At 41.2% G+C, this 14,739-nt stretch overlaps 1 long non-coding RNA gene across 1 annotated transcript; it reads right to left on the reverse strand.

Moving 5' to 3' along the window:
* On the reverse strand, nucleotides 1-13,951 carry LOC129150282 (uncharacterized). The gene is made up of 4 exons (XR_008557023.1): nucleotides 13,805-13,951; nucleotides 13,368-13,506; nucleotides 4,507-4,623; nucleotides 1-185 (listed from the first exon to the last, which is right to left on the reverse strand). It is a non-coding gene; the product is annotated as an uncharacterized LOC129150282 (long non-coding RNA).
* Between the last annotated feature and the right edge of the window lie 788 nt (nucleotides 13,952-14,739).

Consider the following 14,739-nt stretch of genomic DNA (forward strand, 5'->3'; position numbering starts at 1 on the left):
TTTTTATTTTATATACATCTGTATTGTTTGTCTGTTTTACAATGTTCAGTATTACTCATTTTTTAAAATAAGAAAACACACAGCCATTCCTTTATATCTTGCAGCCACCCTGGAAAAAGCTGAAATATTCCATGATTAGTTTCTGACATCCACAATTCAGTCTTCATACTGGCCATACTAGCTTCCTGAGAAATGGAAACACAATTTCAATTATATATCAAATGCAACTATGCAGTTCATTTGCTTCTGTAGAAATTTGTAGCCCTTACTCTATTCTGAATGTTTCTTCCAGCTCTCTGCCCATGAAGGAACAGAGACCCTGAGGAGTTTGGGGCAGCCCATCTATCATAGGATGGATGCCAGGGGCAAGGAGGTCATTAAGTCAACCATCCCACTATGAACACAGATGCATCCATCATCTTAGAAATCCTTTTCTTAAACACCACTGGGAAAGAAGTCTCTCAAGTTTTTTTTTTTCCTCTCTCTCCCTCTTCCTCCCTCCCTCCTTCTTCCTCTGTCATTCTGCATTTGTGTGTTTTTTTAATTGCAAAATGTACATAGTTATACTACACACACACACAAATATTACAGAAGTGACCTGGTTCATAGGTCAAGCCTAAACCACTGAGCCACACCAGCCGGGCTTGAGGATCTTTTAAGCTGGTTGTTCTCCAGGACTCTTTTGAAATTCCCTCTAGCTAAGTTACACCACATATTCTCTTAACTTCTTGTTAATATAGAAGAAAATGGGTTTTCAACACTCAACTTGTGCTATCTCACTAGGAATCAGGGAGAATTCCTCTTCCACTTAAAGTCTTGGGATAACTGACCCTTAGAATTAGAAAGTGTGTGGAGGTTCCAGAAATAGCATGCCCAGTCAAATTTTTTTCTTTAAAAGGCCTGATAATAAATACTTTTGGCTTTTCAGTCCATACCATGTCTGTCACAGCTACTCAATGATGCCATTGTGTGCAAAGGCAACAATAGCCAATACATAAACAAATGACCATTTCTATATTCTAATAAAACAAAAGTAGGTATGAGGGGAGGGAAGAAATGGGTTTGGCCCATGAGCTATAATTTGCTGACCCCTAATGTCGTAGGAGGCCTGCAAATTAACCCCTAATTCTGGTTCCAGCTCTACCTATTCCAACCTTGGTGTAAAAATCATTAAGCCTCAATTTCTTTATTTATAAAAGGGACATTCAGAAGAGAGATTTGCTTTGTATTTCTCTTGGTTGGTTTTGTGAGCAAAAGGGCCATATCCTAATGCTTCATGACCTTGGAGAGTTTGAAAGCATCTTAATGAAAAATGACTATATTCCTAGCTGGTTTAGCTCAGTGGATAGAGCATTGGCCTGTGGACTGGAGGGTTCTGGGTTCGATTTCAGTCAGGGGCACATGCTGTGGTTGCGACCTTGATCCCCAGTGGGGGGTGTGCAGGAGGCAGCTGATCAACGATCCTCTCTCATCATTGATATTTCAATCTCTCTTTCCCTCTCTCTTCCTCTTTCTGAAATCAATATGTGTTGTTTTTTTTTAAAGAAGAATGACTGTAGTGTAGCTAGAGATCATGGCCATAATATGGGAGGCTACCAGCTTTGTCAAGACTCCCAAACTCAAGCTTGACATAGAAGCATCAGCGCAGCTCACACTCACAAGACCCTGTGAGCTTAAACAACAGGTTTGGGACACTGTTAGACTAGAGATCCGAAGGTCATCCCTAAATATTCAGGGATGTTAATGTATTGGATACGGTTGATGCCTTGCTCATATCCCTGTTACCTAAGTGAGGTATTTGCTATCCCTCAGCTGCTATAAATGTTGGTCAATAACTCACAATTGTTTATTTCACCAAAGAATAAACCACATGGGAGGCATCTCCTCAACCACATGGGAGGCATCCTTGCCTGGGAGGCTATGTACCTACACCCACCCCCAGCCAATGACTGGTTGACAAAGGATAAAAGGTCTATTTCCTTAACTTAAAATGGGATAGTTTGTCCTCTAGAGTTTTCCCAGGAGTCAATCTAAAGCAATCTCCAGCCAAGACCACATTCTTTCTTAGCTCCCCACCCGCTCCGAACATCAATGATGAGAGAGAATCATTGTTTCTGAAAGAACCCTCTTGCTTCTGTTATTCCCTTTCTCCTAAGAACACTCCTCAAGTAAATGACTTGAGTAAACATTCTCATTTTGGTTCTGCCTCTAGGAAATTCAACCTCAAATAATTGGTAGCAAAAATGATCCTAGGAACGTATGGAATGCAGTAAAAGCAGTTCCAAGAGGGAAGTTCATAGCTATATTGGCCTACCTCAAGAAACAAGAAAAATCCCAAATAAACAATCTAACTCTAAACCTAAAGGAACTAGAAAAAGAAGAAACAAAACCCAAAGTAAACAGAGGAGGGAAATAACTAAGATCCAAGTGAAGATAAACAAAATAGAAGTTAAAATACAATAGAAAATATCAATAAAACTAAGAGCTGGTTCTTTGAAAAGATAAACAAAGTTGACAAACCTTTAGCCAAACTCATCAAGAAAAAGAGAGCCCACATAAATAAAAGTATCAAGAGAAGTTACAAGTGACACCACAGAAATACAAAGAATCATTAAAGAATACTATGAACAATTATATGCCAACAAATTTAAGAAGAAATAGATAAATTTCTAGATGCATATTGCAGTCCAAAGCTGAACCAGGAAGAAATAGATGACCTAAACAGACTGATTACTAGCAATGAAATTGAAACAATAATAATTTTTTTAAAAACCTTCCAACCATACAGGATCAGACAATTTCACAGTTGAATTCTACCAAACATTTAAAGAAAAATCAATACCTATTTGTCTTAAACTAATTCAAAATATTGAAGAGTAAGGGACACTTCCAAACTCATCCTAAGAAGCCATCATTACCTTAATACCCAAATCAGACAAAGACATTACAAAAAATAAAATTACAGGGCAATATCATTGATAATAAACATAGATGCAAAAATTCTCAACAAAATATTAGCAAACTGGATTTAACAATACATTAAAAGAATTATACACATGACCAACTTGGATTTATTCCAGGGATTCAAGGATGGGCCAACATTCATAAATCAACATCACATTAAAAAATAAAGGGTAAAAATCATATGATCATATCAATAGATGGAGAAAAAATTTGACAAAATTCAACATCTTTTTATGATAAAAACTCTCAACAAAGTGGGTATATAAAGAACATATCTCAGTATAATAAAGGTTATATATGACAACCCCACACCTAATATACTCAATGGTAAAGAGCTGAAAGCATTTCCTCTAAAATCAGGAACAAGTCAAGGATGCCACTATCACCATTTCTATTCAACATAGTATTGGAAGTCCTAGCCACAGGAATCAGCCAAAAATAAAAATAAAAATAAAAGCTTGTATTTGGAGTCCTGACCGGTTTGGCTCAGTGGATAGAGCATCAGCCTGTGGACTGAAGGGTCCTGGGTTCAATTCCAGTCAAGGGCATGTACCTTGGTTGCAGGCACATCCCCAGTTTTCTCTCTCATTGATGTTCCTAACTCTTTATCCCTCTCCCTTTCTCTTTGTAAAAAATCAATAAAATATATTTTAAAAAGAAAGAAAGAAAGAAAGCTTATATGTAGAAACAAAACAAGCATGAGTTAGAACCCTGGCTCTACCCCTTACCACTTGAGAGACCATAACCAAGATGCTCAACTTTTTAAAAATATATATTTTATTGATTTTTTTACAGAGAGGAAGAGAGAGGAATAGAGAGTTAGAAACATTGATGAGAGAGAAATATCGATCAGCTGCCTCCTGCACACCTCCTACTGGGGATGTGCCCGCAACCAAGGTACATGCCCTTGACCAGAATTGAACCTGGGACCTTTCAGTCCGCAGGCCAACACTCTATCCACTGAGCCAAACCGGTTAGGGTGTCTTTTTTTGATACTCAGTTTCATTACCCCCAGAGACCAGGATGGTCATATCTGCTGATAGCCAAACACATAACTCTGCTTGTAGGTCCCACAGGAGCTGACTCAGCACCAGTAGAATTGAAGTGGTTCATGATCAGAGATCTGTTGCTGCTTTGTACAGTCTGAAACTGACTGCACCAAGCGCATCACTGGCAAACAATTGCTATTTACCATCTAGAATTGTTTCAACCTCTTGCCCAGAGGCAGGCGAATGGACCTAATGACTTCTGGAGAATTTTAATGGCCTAAAAAACATGTAAGCGTTTAAGATTGTGATTCCAGGGTCCTTTAGGAAAAGTCATAGAGAACGTAGGAGGATTCTACACTAACATCTGAAGTATCATTTGTGCCACCTGACTTCTGGTTCCCGAGGAGACTATACAGAATGAGGAAGCCTGGTGTGCTCCTCCCAGGGTGTGGGACTAAAAAGAAATTCACAACCATGCTAAGACCTGCCTTATCTGTCCCACTCCCATTCTCATCCCAAATTCAACTTCCACCTGAAGCCCACCCCTAATTACCTCATCACCCTTCAGGCTTTGATCCAAGGAAAGCTGGTAAGTCCACTTGATCAGGGCTCTTTAATCTGATTCCTGCTCCATAGCACTCCTCTGCTACGTCCCCACTCTCTGATATACCTAGAGACAGGAGTAAAAATGCAAATATGTCCTGACCCAACCACCCAGAACTGATGTTCGGACTGCGGAGACTCCAGGCTGAAAGCCCATCCTCCCTGCTGCTCATCTTCTAAGAGCATTTGCTTCCCTGATGCTTCTCCTGCCATGAGGAAGTGTGGCGGGCCAGCTTGCTGCTGGCACCTGCCATACTGTCGCATAACACCAACACTAATGGTAGAAATAATCGCAGTGACAACATCAGCTTGGTCTACATGCAGAAGGTACTTGTCATCTCCCGAGGAGCCTCCTGGCCTGGGGCTCGACTGTGACGATGTACCTGGCCCCTGGCCCACACTGTCTCAGTCACACAGCAGATTCATCTGAATGGTTAACATTATCATTACTGTCATCACCATTCTTGATAAGGATTCATTTATTTCTGCAAGACACATTTACTAAAGACAAAGTGCATGCCAGATTCTGTGCAAGATTGTAAAGGAGTTAGAAAGCTTAACACCTTGAAGGAGTACTCCACAGGAAGAGAGAGAGAGAGAGAGAGAGAGAGAGAGAGAGAGAGAGAGAGAGAGAGAGAGAGAGAATTTCCAAAATAGGATCCTGCAGACTGTTGTAGATGGATAGATTCCCAATGTCTATAAAATGATAAACTATAGTGAGTGCTCAATAAATGTTTTGATGAATGAATGAATGAACAAAAAGCTATGGGATCTGACAGTGGGGGAAAAGAGTAACTGTGGGAAAGGAGTCAAGGAAGGCTTCCATAGGAGGTGACATTTGAGCTGAAGTCTGAGAGCTGAAAAGGCAGCAGAGTGTACTGGCTAAGAGCATAAAGTCTGCATCCACAGTGCCTGGGTTAAAATACAAACTCCATGTGATTTGGAGCATGTTACTTAATTTCTCGGTGCCTCCATTCCCCCATCTATAAAATAGGCTATTAATAGTACTTCCCTTATGAGGTTGCTGTAAAGATTACATGAGTTAATGTTTGTAAAATGCTTAGAACATAGCACTGGCACTACATACATAGTAACACATAGTACTACCTAAATGTTTGATAAATGAAAACAATTGGCTAAGAGCTCACCAAGCTGACCGGGTGGAAAGCTAAGGGTGTGAAGAAGAGCATTCTTCAATGTAATGAATGGTATTGAGATTTCCAACACAATGGCGTCCTCAAGGAATGGTGGGAAGGCAGAGGGAAGCAGGGATTTGCCAGGGGATCTTGGATATCAGCGTAAGGAGTGTGACGAGCCATTACCTTTTGAAATAATTTTAGATTTACAGAAAAGTTGCGAAGCAGTGCTAAGAGTTTCAAGATATCCTTCACCCAATTTCCCCTAATGGTAACATCTTACAGGGAGCCATTGCTTTTAAGGCAAGAGCATGACATAATCAGATATGTGTTTTAGCAAAGTTGTTGCAGCCATTGTGAGGTGGGAGAATTGTGCAGGGGGCGGGGGACGGTTAGCATCCTCCAGTGGGAAATGGTGCAGTCAGGTCAGGGGCTGATAAGGAAGGCATGGATGTGAGAAAACCCTTATACCAGAGTAGTTGGTTATGAATGCTCTGGAAAAGAAAGAACCGAGAGAACAGTCAGGAGATGCAGGTCCTGGGCTGGCTGGCCCTCTGTTTGAGGCATTTGACAAGCAGCTGTCCATGTGAGTGATCTGGCAGGAATCTCCCTACAGAGCTCAGCAGGCTGGCAGGTCTGGGGGTGTTCAGATGGCTGTGCAGAACCTGAGGTGGGACAGGCAGTGGCCAGGGCTACTTTCCAGTACCCTGGGTCCTCATTCTGTGCCCTGCTCTAGCTCCAGAGATGTCTGATGAGGCTTTTTATTCTTAGTGACTGTTTAGATCTGTGTAGCTTCCTGGCCCTCCAGATGAGACCAGGACAACTGATGCAGATTCATCCCTGACTTAGGATTTTATTCATGGCACCAGGCAGACTGATTTCAAATCCTAGCTCTACCACTTAACAACTGTGTGACCTTAGGCAGGTTACTTAACTTCTCTGTGCCTCAATTTTCTAATTTGAAAAACAGAGATAATAATAGTCTGCCTCAGAAGGGTGATGTAGTAATTAAATGAGTTGATTAATAGATAAAGAGAGTGTATAACAGCTCCTAAGACATATTAGGTTTTATTTATAAATTTAAATTGTTTGATTAATGTGTTTAAATCAAATGTGTTTCAATTCTTTAATACTACTATTATGTTATATATATATAAAAGTGATCCCAACAGAACGCAAGCTCCTATAAGCAGAGACTTTGTTTATATTGCTTCTTTGTGTCCCTGTACGGAGTATGGTACCTGGGACATAGTGTTACTTGTTATTTACTAAATATTTTTTAATGAATGAATGAATGATGCTCTACCTCAAGGATATGTTCAGTGTGCAGATGCTAATTTGGAAACACTCTGAAAGACCTATTCCATGGCCAAATAGTTTCTAATTCAGTTTTTAATAATTGTTCCACTTAACGTGTCAATCTTTACATTAGGCATTTTTTTTAAGTTAAAGTAGAAGTTGTGCACTTGAGATCTGTTCTAGGAAGAGGGCTATTTGGCAGCAAGGAACAGTAATGCGCCCAAGCCAAATTAATAAAGGGTTATTTATATTGAAAGGACACAGGAGAAACTCACTGAACCCCACTGGACAAGTACAGTCAATAGGTGCTGGGACTAGAAAATCAGCAGCAGCAACTTCCCCCGTTGTTGTTTCTTAGGGCCCCACTATTTCTTGCCTTACATTTTTCTACATGACTGCTCCATTTTTCTCTCATCAAACTGGCTTCCTCTGTTCCCACATACACTACTCATACACTGTTATGGCTTCCACAGTGCACATGAAGTTAGAAAACACTTGATTGGCCCTAGCTGGTTTGGCTCAGTGGATAGAGCATCAGCCTGTGGACTCAAGGGTCTCGGGTTCTATTGCGGTCAAGGGCACAGGCCTGGGTTATGGGCTTGATCCCCAGTAGGGGGCGTGCAGGAGGCAGTCGATCAATAATTCTCTCTCATCATTGATGTTTCTCTCTCTCTTTCTCTCTCCCTTCCTCTCTGAAATCAATAAAAAAGAAAAGAACAGGCTGCTGCTCCTAGAAGAATAGGTTCTTTCCCCAAATCTGGTCCTTCCCTTTCACCTCAAGGACAGGACTTGAGGTGAAAGGGAAGGACCAGCAGCCTGTTCTTTACATTAGCTACATAGGTAGAATATGAAGGGTATCTCTAGACCAAATTAAACAAAACTGATGAGTAAAAGTATCTACCAACATGGGTGAGATTTCATTTTTGAGAGTAGGAAATAAGCCTAGAAATTTACTCAGAGCCCTAGAAACACCCTTTGCCCAGGCACTCCACCTGGCTTGGCTGAGTCCAGCTCTGTCTGTCCGGTTTCTGCTGCTTCTAAGCTCAGTTTCCAGAACCCAGAAGTCCTCACCAGAAAGAGTGATCATGTCAGGAGAACAAGGACTCAAGAGTTGTTCTGGCTACTTAACATAACTAGAGAGAGAAGAAACCCTCTCCTGGGCCTATATCAACAGAACTTCCCTCCCAGCATTAGCTACATTTTGCAGCGTTTCCCAATTTTACATTCACTAGATGTAATTGGGATCCTCACAGAGACCCTGTACAGCTAAAATTTTTATCCCCACTACATACATGAGAAAATTGAAGTTAGAAGGATGAAGTGACTTCTCCAAGTTCACAAAGTGAGCTGCTGATCTGAGACTGGAACCCAGGCCTATTGGACCACCAACCCAGAGTTCTACTGTACTGCTCTGTCTGACAATGGTTTGGGGAGCAAGATTGTATCTGGGAAGAATATAGAGAAGGACAAAGCTTGCAGGTGGCTGGAGGTGCAGAGTTAACCAGCTTCTCAGCCCCTCAAAGATGAGGCTGGTTGGGGATTGTAGAGAATGAGGAATCGATCCGCCATTCGATGTGAAAATGGATTGTAGCCCCAGCCTGCATGCGCCAACGGAGTTGATTAGCACTTGCGTGAGTGTCCAGCCATCGATTGGCAGGTGAGAATCATTCTGGGAGCAGCAGGGAGCCAGTCCTCTCCCACCTCCATCCACAGAGGTTTTCTCCCCCTCCTTGCCAGCTTAAGTCTTCAAACCTCCTCCAACTTCCAGGCCTAATGGGTGCTCAAAACTCCTCTAGCTGTCCCTGAGTCAAAGAGGAGGGCATAGTGAGTATCCTTATTTAGCCCTGCTAGGTGCAGCTGATAGAAGGAAAGATGGCTTTTCCAAAAAGCACTGCCTGCTTGTAGGGTCCAGTGTGACTGAGTGGGTGCAGGGTTTAGCTGGGAGTTTATAGCATGCAATGAAAAACGTAAGAATTCTGCCCCATATTGACTATGTGACATTGGGCAAATCATTTGCCCTCTGGACTCCAGTTTCCCTATGCGGATGTGTGATGGTTAATTTTATGCGTCAACTTGACTTGGCTACAGGATACCCAGATATCCGGTAAAATGTATCTGAGTGTGTCTGTGAGGGTGTTTCTGGAAGAGATTGGCATATGAATCTCAGTAAACTGTGTAAGGAAGACCCACCTTCACCAGTGTGGGTGGGCGTCATTCAATCTGTTGATGGCTCCAAATAGAACAAAAAAGAAAAAAAGGGTAAGTTCCCCACCCCCCCTCTCTCTTCTTGAGCTTGGACATCCATTTTCTCCTACCTTAGGACATCATAGCTTCTTGTTCTCAGGTCTTTGGACTCAGGCTGAATTGTACCCCCAGTTTCCTGGTTCTCTAGTTTGCAGATGGCATGTTGTGGTACTTCTCAGCCTCCATAATCATGTAAGCCAATTACTATAAGTCCCCTCTTACGTATGTCTGTATATATTCTATTGGTTCTGTTTCCTGGAGAAACCTGATTAATACACATGGGATTAAAAATAGCTCTCTCCCTGGATTGTTTGTATTAAATAAGGAAGTGTGTGTAAAAGTATTTTTGCAGTCGCTGGCACACAGTAAGAACTAAAAATGTTAGTTGAAAATTGACTCTCGACTCTCCTCAAGAGGCGACCAACTCCGGGGCCCCCTCTTCTAGGTCGATCTCATTTCTATCTCTCTTTTCACCATTTGAGTGTCATGTGCAAGTGATAGCAAGACCCTCATGTGTTTTCTCTGATCCGGAGAAGTTCTGCCTCCAAGGAAGCTCAGCCCATAGTATTGGGTTACCTTTGGGAGAGTGAACTGTCTATTTCCAGCAAGGGAACCAGACGGGCTCAAATTCATCAGATCCCCAAGGTCTATCTAGACTTAGAGGGTTTTTTAAAATTGATTTCATAGAGGAAGGAAGAGGGAGAGAGAGAGATAGAAACATCAATGATGAGAGAATCATTGATTGACTGCCTCCTGCATGCCCCCCACTGGGGTTTGAGCCCGCAAGCCAGGCATGTGCCCTTGACCAGAATCGAACCTGGGACCCTTCAGTCCACAGGTCCACGATCTAACCACTGAGTAAACCGGCTAGGGCTAGACTTAGAGTTTTTATTCTAAGCTTGTCACATGGTATCTAAGGATGCTCTGGACATTCTTATGCCTGTCAGCCTGTGACCTCTTCCATTACCCCAATTATGCCTCGTCTACATGGCAGGCTTCCTCAATTAGTTCTCTCCTGAGTTGGGCACTGCACAACCATCCAAGTTCTGTGATTTTATAGCCAGAGGGGAGATTCTTCTTGAGTCCCAAAGCTCTGGTGCCTAAGGTTGTAATGACAAAAAGAATTGTGTTCAGGACCACGGACAGAACTCACAGGGTGCCAGGTGCTTAGGGTTGAGGCTGAGTTCAGTGGCTCTTACTCCATGCAGAAGCAGAGAATGGGGGCACAGAGTCAGCACCATGGACAGACACCAAAGGCTGTGTTATCCTTGAAATTCAGTCTTTAAGACTCTGGATTAGTTAAGATTCTTCTGACTACAAGAAATTACAACCTATTTCAAACTAGCCTAAGCGTCTTTGGATGAACCAGATGAGTGAGACTGGACCTTTGGTGTCACTGAACACCAAGACTTGGTGAAATGAGCAACGGGAAATTATAGGTACAGCCCACTTTACCTTAAAACAAGATGTGGTTTCCTTAACAAATGTAGGGCTATTCAAGTCATCTATTTATATATATATATATAGATATATATAATTGATTTTTTACAGAGAGGAAGGTAGAGGGACAGAGAGCCAGAAACATCGATGAGAGAGAAACATCGATCAGCTGCCTCCTGCACACACCCCACTGGGGACGTGCCCGCAACCAAGGCACATGCCCCCGACCGGAATCGAACCTGGGACCCCCAAGTCCCCAGGCCGACGCTCTATCCACTGAGCCAAACCGGCCTCGGCAAGTCATCTATTTCTTCTTGAGTAGTTCAAGGGAATTTTATTTTTTTTATCAAAATTATCAAATTTATTGGTGTAAAGTTCTTCATGGTATTCCCTTAATATTCTTTTAATTTTTTGTAGGATCTATAGTCATAATCCCTCTCTGGTTCCTGATATTGATATTGGTAATGTGTATCTTCTCTCTCCATTCTTTTCTGATTAGTCAGACTAGAGGTTTATATATTTCATTGATTTTTCAGTATTCCTGCCACTGCCTCCATTGTGCCAGTTTAGAAAATGATCATTTCATTGTGGCCACCTCTGAGAGTATGCCCCAGCCTCCCAATCCAGTACACTCTGTATTCTGCTGTCAAATAAAGCTTCCTAAAAGGCCTGTTTTATATGAAGACTTTCAATGGCTCTACATATAATTTTCAGGCCCTTTCACCTGACATTCAAACCCTCCCCCACCATCTGACAAGCATGCGCATTTCTGAATCATTGCCTGCTCTTCCCCTTCATGAATCTTCTTTTCCAGCCAAGCAAGTCCATTTTTAATTCCCATTAAATCTAGGTGATTTCTCAGCTCTGTGCTTCTACAGTTCTTCAGCTGTCAGCTACTGAGGGAAGAACACCAGACTTGCAGTTGAAGGCCAGGATTGGAAATGCTTGTCATCCCATTTATGGGTTATATGGCCTCACTTTCTTTATCTGAAAAATGGGGTAATAATGCTTACCTTTCAGAGTCATTCTTAATTCATTCAGCATGTACTTGAAGGAATATGCCCTGCGGCTTTCCTGTATACTTGTGTGCATGTGTGTACATGTGTGCACATGCATGATGAGAAGCAATGCTGCTGCCACAGCATAAATGAATGTACCCTGAAGATATATACAAAGAATAATAATAGATAACACTTATTGAGTGCTCACTAAACTTGTTTATTGAGTGACTACTATACTCGGCTTCATGGATATAACAGTGAGCAGATAGCAAAACTCTTCGCCCTCTTGGAGTTTACATTTAATCTCTACATTCTAATTCGATATTTAACCTTCTGGAAATCTGAATCATAGGTAGAATTCTTTTTTTAATTTAAACTTTTTAAATTTTAGTAAAATACATATAACATAAAATATACCATATTAACCAAGGTTTAAATTATTTATTTTTAAAAATTGTAGTAAAATAAACACAACATGAAATGTAATCGTTAATGTTAGCCACTTTTTAAAAAATATATATTTTATTGATTTTTTACAGAAAGGAAGGGAGAGAGATAGAGTTAGGAACATCAATGAGAGAGAAGCATCGATCAGCTGCCTCCTACACACCCCCTACTGGGGATGTGCCCGCAACCAAGGTACATGCCCTTGACCGGAACCGAACCTGGGACCCTTCAGTCCCCAGGCTGATGCTCTATCCACTGAGCCAAACCAGCTAGGGCAATGTTAGCCACTTTTAACTGTGCAGTTTAGTGATATTAAGTACATTCACATTGTTATGTAACTATCACTACCATCCATCTCTAGAACTCTTTTCATCTTGCAAAACTAAAACTCTTATACCTTTCAATGAAATCTCCCCATTCTCCCTTCCCCCAGCCCCTGGCAGCCACCATTCTTCTTTCTGTCTCTCTAAATTTGATTACTCTAGATACCTTATATAAGTGGAATCATATGGTGTTTGTTTATTTTGTAACTGGTTTATTTCACTTAGGATAAGGCCCTCAAGGTTCATCCATTTTGTTGCATTGTCTGAATTTTCTTCTTTTTAAAGGCTGAATAATATTCCATGATGTATTTATTTTTAATAAGCAAATTAATACATGTACATGGTTTAAAAAAGTCAACTAGTACTAAGTCTTATCACAAAAAAAATAGTAGTCCATCCCCCATCCCCAAGTCTCAGTCCTCAAGGCAACCACTTAAAACCATTTTAGCTGAATGATTTTACTTGTATTTACCTCTGAATAATATACTTTAATGCTAGTTTGTAATCTATTATGAAAGAAGATAATTTAATATTCTATGGCACTCCATCCTCACATCTCTCTCCCTTACATTCTTCCATCGTAATTATATCACAATTTTTAAATTCAATCAATATTCAGAGTTTTCCTTTATTGATTTTACACACATGGATTGTTGCTGAAACTTATATTGCATCACCTTTCTTGTGCAGATATTTTTGTCTTCGCTTGTGTTAATAGCCTTTTTTTTCTTTCTTTCTCCTATTTTCTTAGTATTCCATACCCTTATCATGAATTCTTCCCAAACTCTTTAACAATGCAAAAATCTTCGGAATAGTAATTTCCACATGGTGAAACATATTAGGTAATGCATTAACTCACTTTGCTCCTCCTGTAGGCGTCCCTCTTGGAGCCTCCCATTTCCCTGCTCAAGGTGTGCTTACCCTCTGGGCCTTCTGCACAGCAGTGTTCAGGGGATTCCTTTTGTAATTTTTCTGGGTGGATCTTCTTTTCCTGGCCCCACATCTTTATCTTCCTTGATTTCATTCTTCATTTTGATGGCACACATCCTTTAGTAACTTCCTGAGAAAGAATACATGAGAATTAAAAATTTTTAAATCTTGAATTTCAGGAAATTTTTTATTCTACCCAGTCAATGTATAGCTTGGAATGTATAGCATAGGCATCTTTAGAATGTTAAAGGTATTTTCTTCAGTGTGGCTGCTGAGAGTCCTTTGCTACTCCGGGTTCTGTGTTATCCTTTGCATGTATCCTGTCCTTGCTACCTGGAAAAAGAGTTTTATGTGTATCCTTGACCATCTAAAACTTTATTTAATGGGATTTGGTGTGGGCCTATTTTCATTTATTACATCCATCACACCTTTTGTAGGCCTTTTCACTCTGGGAACTTAATTTTATTCTATTATTCTGTGAATCTCTTCTCTCCAGTTTGTCAGATATCCCTTTCAATATCTAAAAATCTTTTTTCTGCTCCGTTTCTCCAGTGAAGAATCCACCGGTCTCCTCTCTGTCTGTCTGCCAGGTGGGTCTGCAATCTAGAAACCATGCCTCGCGGGCCCTAGAATCTCACTGTTCAAACTCTCCCCTATGCCCCTCCTTTCATTATGACATTCCACCCTGATTTCTATTGTGCCCAGGATTCCTGGCTGGAGCCTTTCTGATTCACTTTTTCAATGGAACAAAACCTTCAGTCCGTGCCAGGATAATGAAGATGTAGTCAGCTGTCTGTGTGTGACAGAGAAGGGACCTGCTTCTTATGCAGACTTTCAACCTTGCTCTGTCCCCATGCTTTGCTCCCACCTTCTGCGGTAACTGTTGCTTCCAATATCTGTTCTTTCCCTGGTCCTGAGTCTCCAATTGGCTGACTCCCCTTTGGCACCCTTTGCTGTAGCACTTGGTAGGCAGCAATCCCAGCTCTGCCAACTCCTCCATTCACTTGACATCTAAAAATATGTTGACATCTGTGGTCCACCATTGCCTCTTTTATATTCCTTTACTTTTATTTTAGTGATGTTTGTTGAGGAAGCCGATACAAATTCATGCATTCCATCTGCCGTTTTAAAGCAGAAATCCAAAGACTGCACTCTTTTTTTATATATATATATTTTATTGATTTTTTTTTACAGAGAGGAAGGGAGAGGGATAGAGAGTTAGAAACATCGATGAGAGAGAAACATCAATCACCTGCCTCCTGCACACTCCCTACTGGGTATGTGCCCGCAACCAAGGTACATGCTCTTGACCAGAATCAAACCTGGGACCCCTGAGTCCGCAGACCAACGCTCTATCCACTGA

This window comes from Eptesicus fuscus, chromosome 9 (assembly GCF_027574615.1).
Source record: "Eptesicus fuscus isolate TK198812 chromosome 9, DD_ASM_mEF_20220401, whole genome shotgun sequence".
Lineage (NCBI taxonomy): Eukaryota > Metazoa > Chordata > Mammalia > Chiroptera > Vespertilionidae > Eptesicus > Eptesicus fuscus.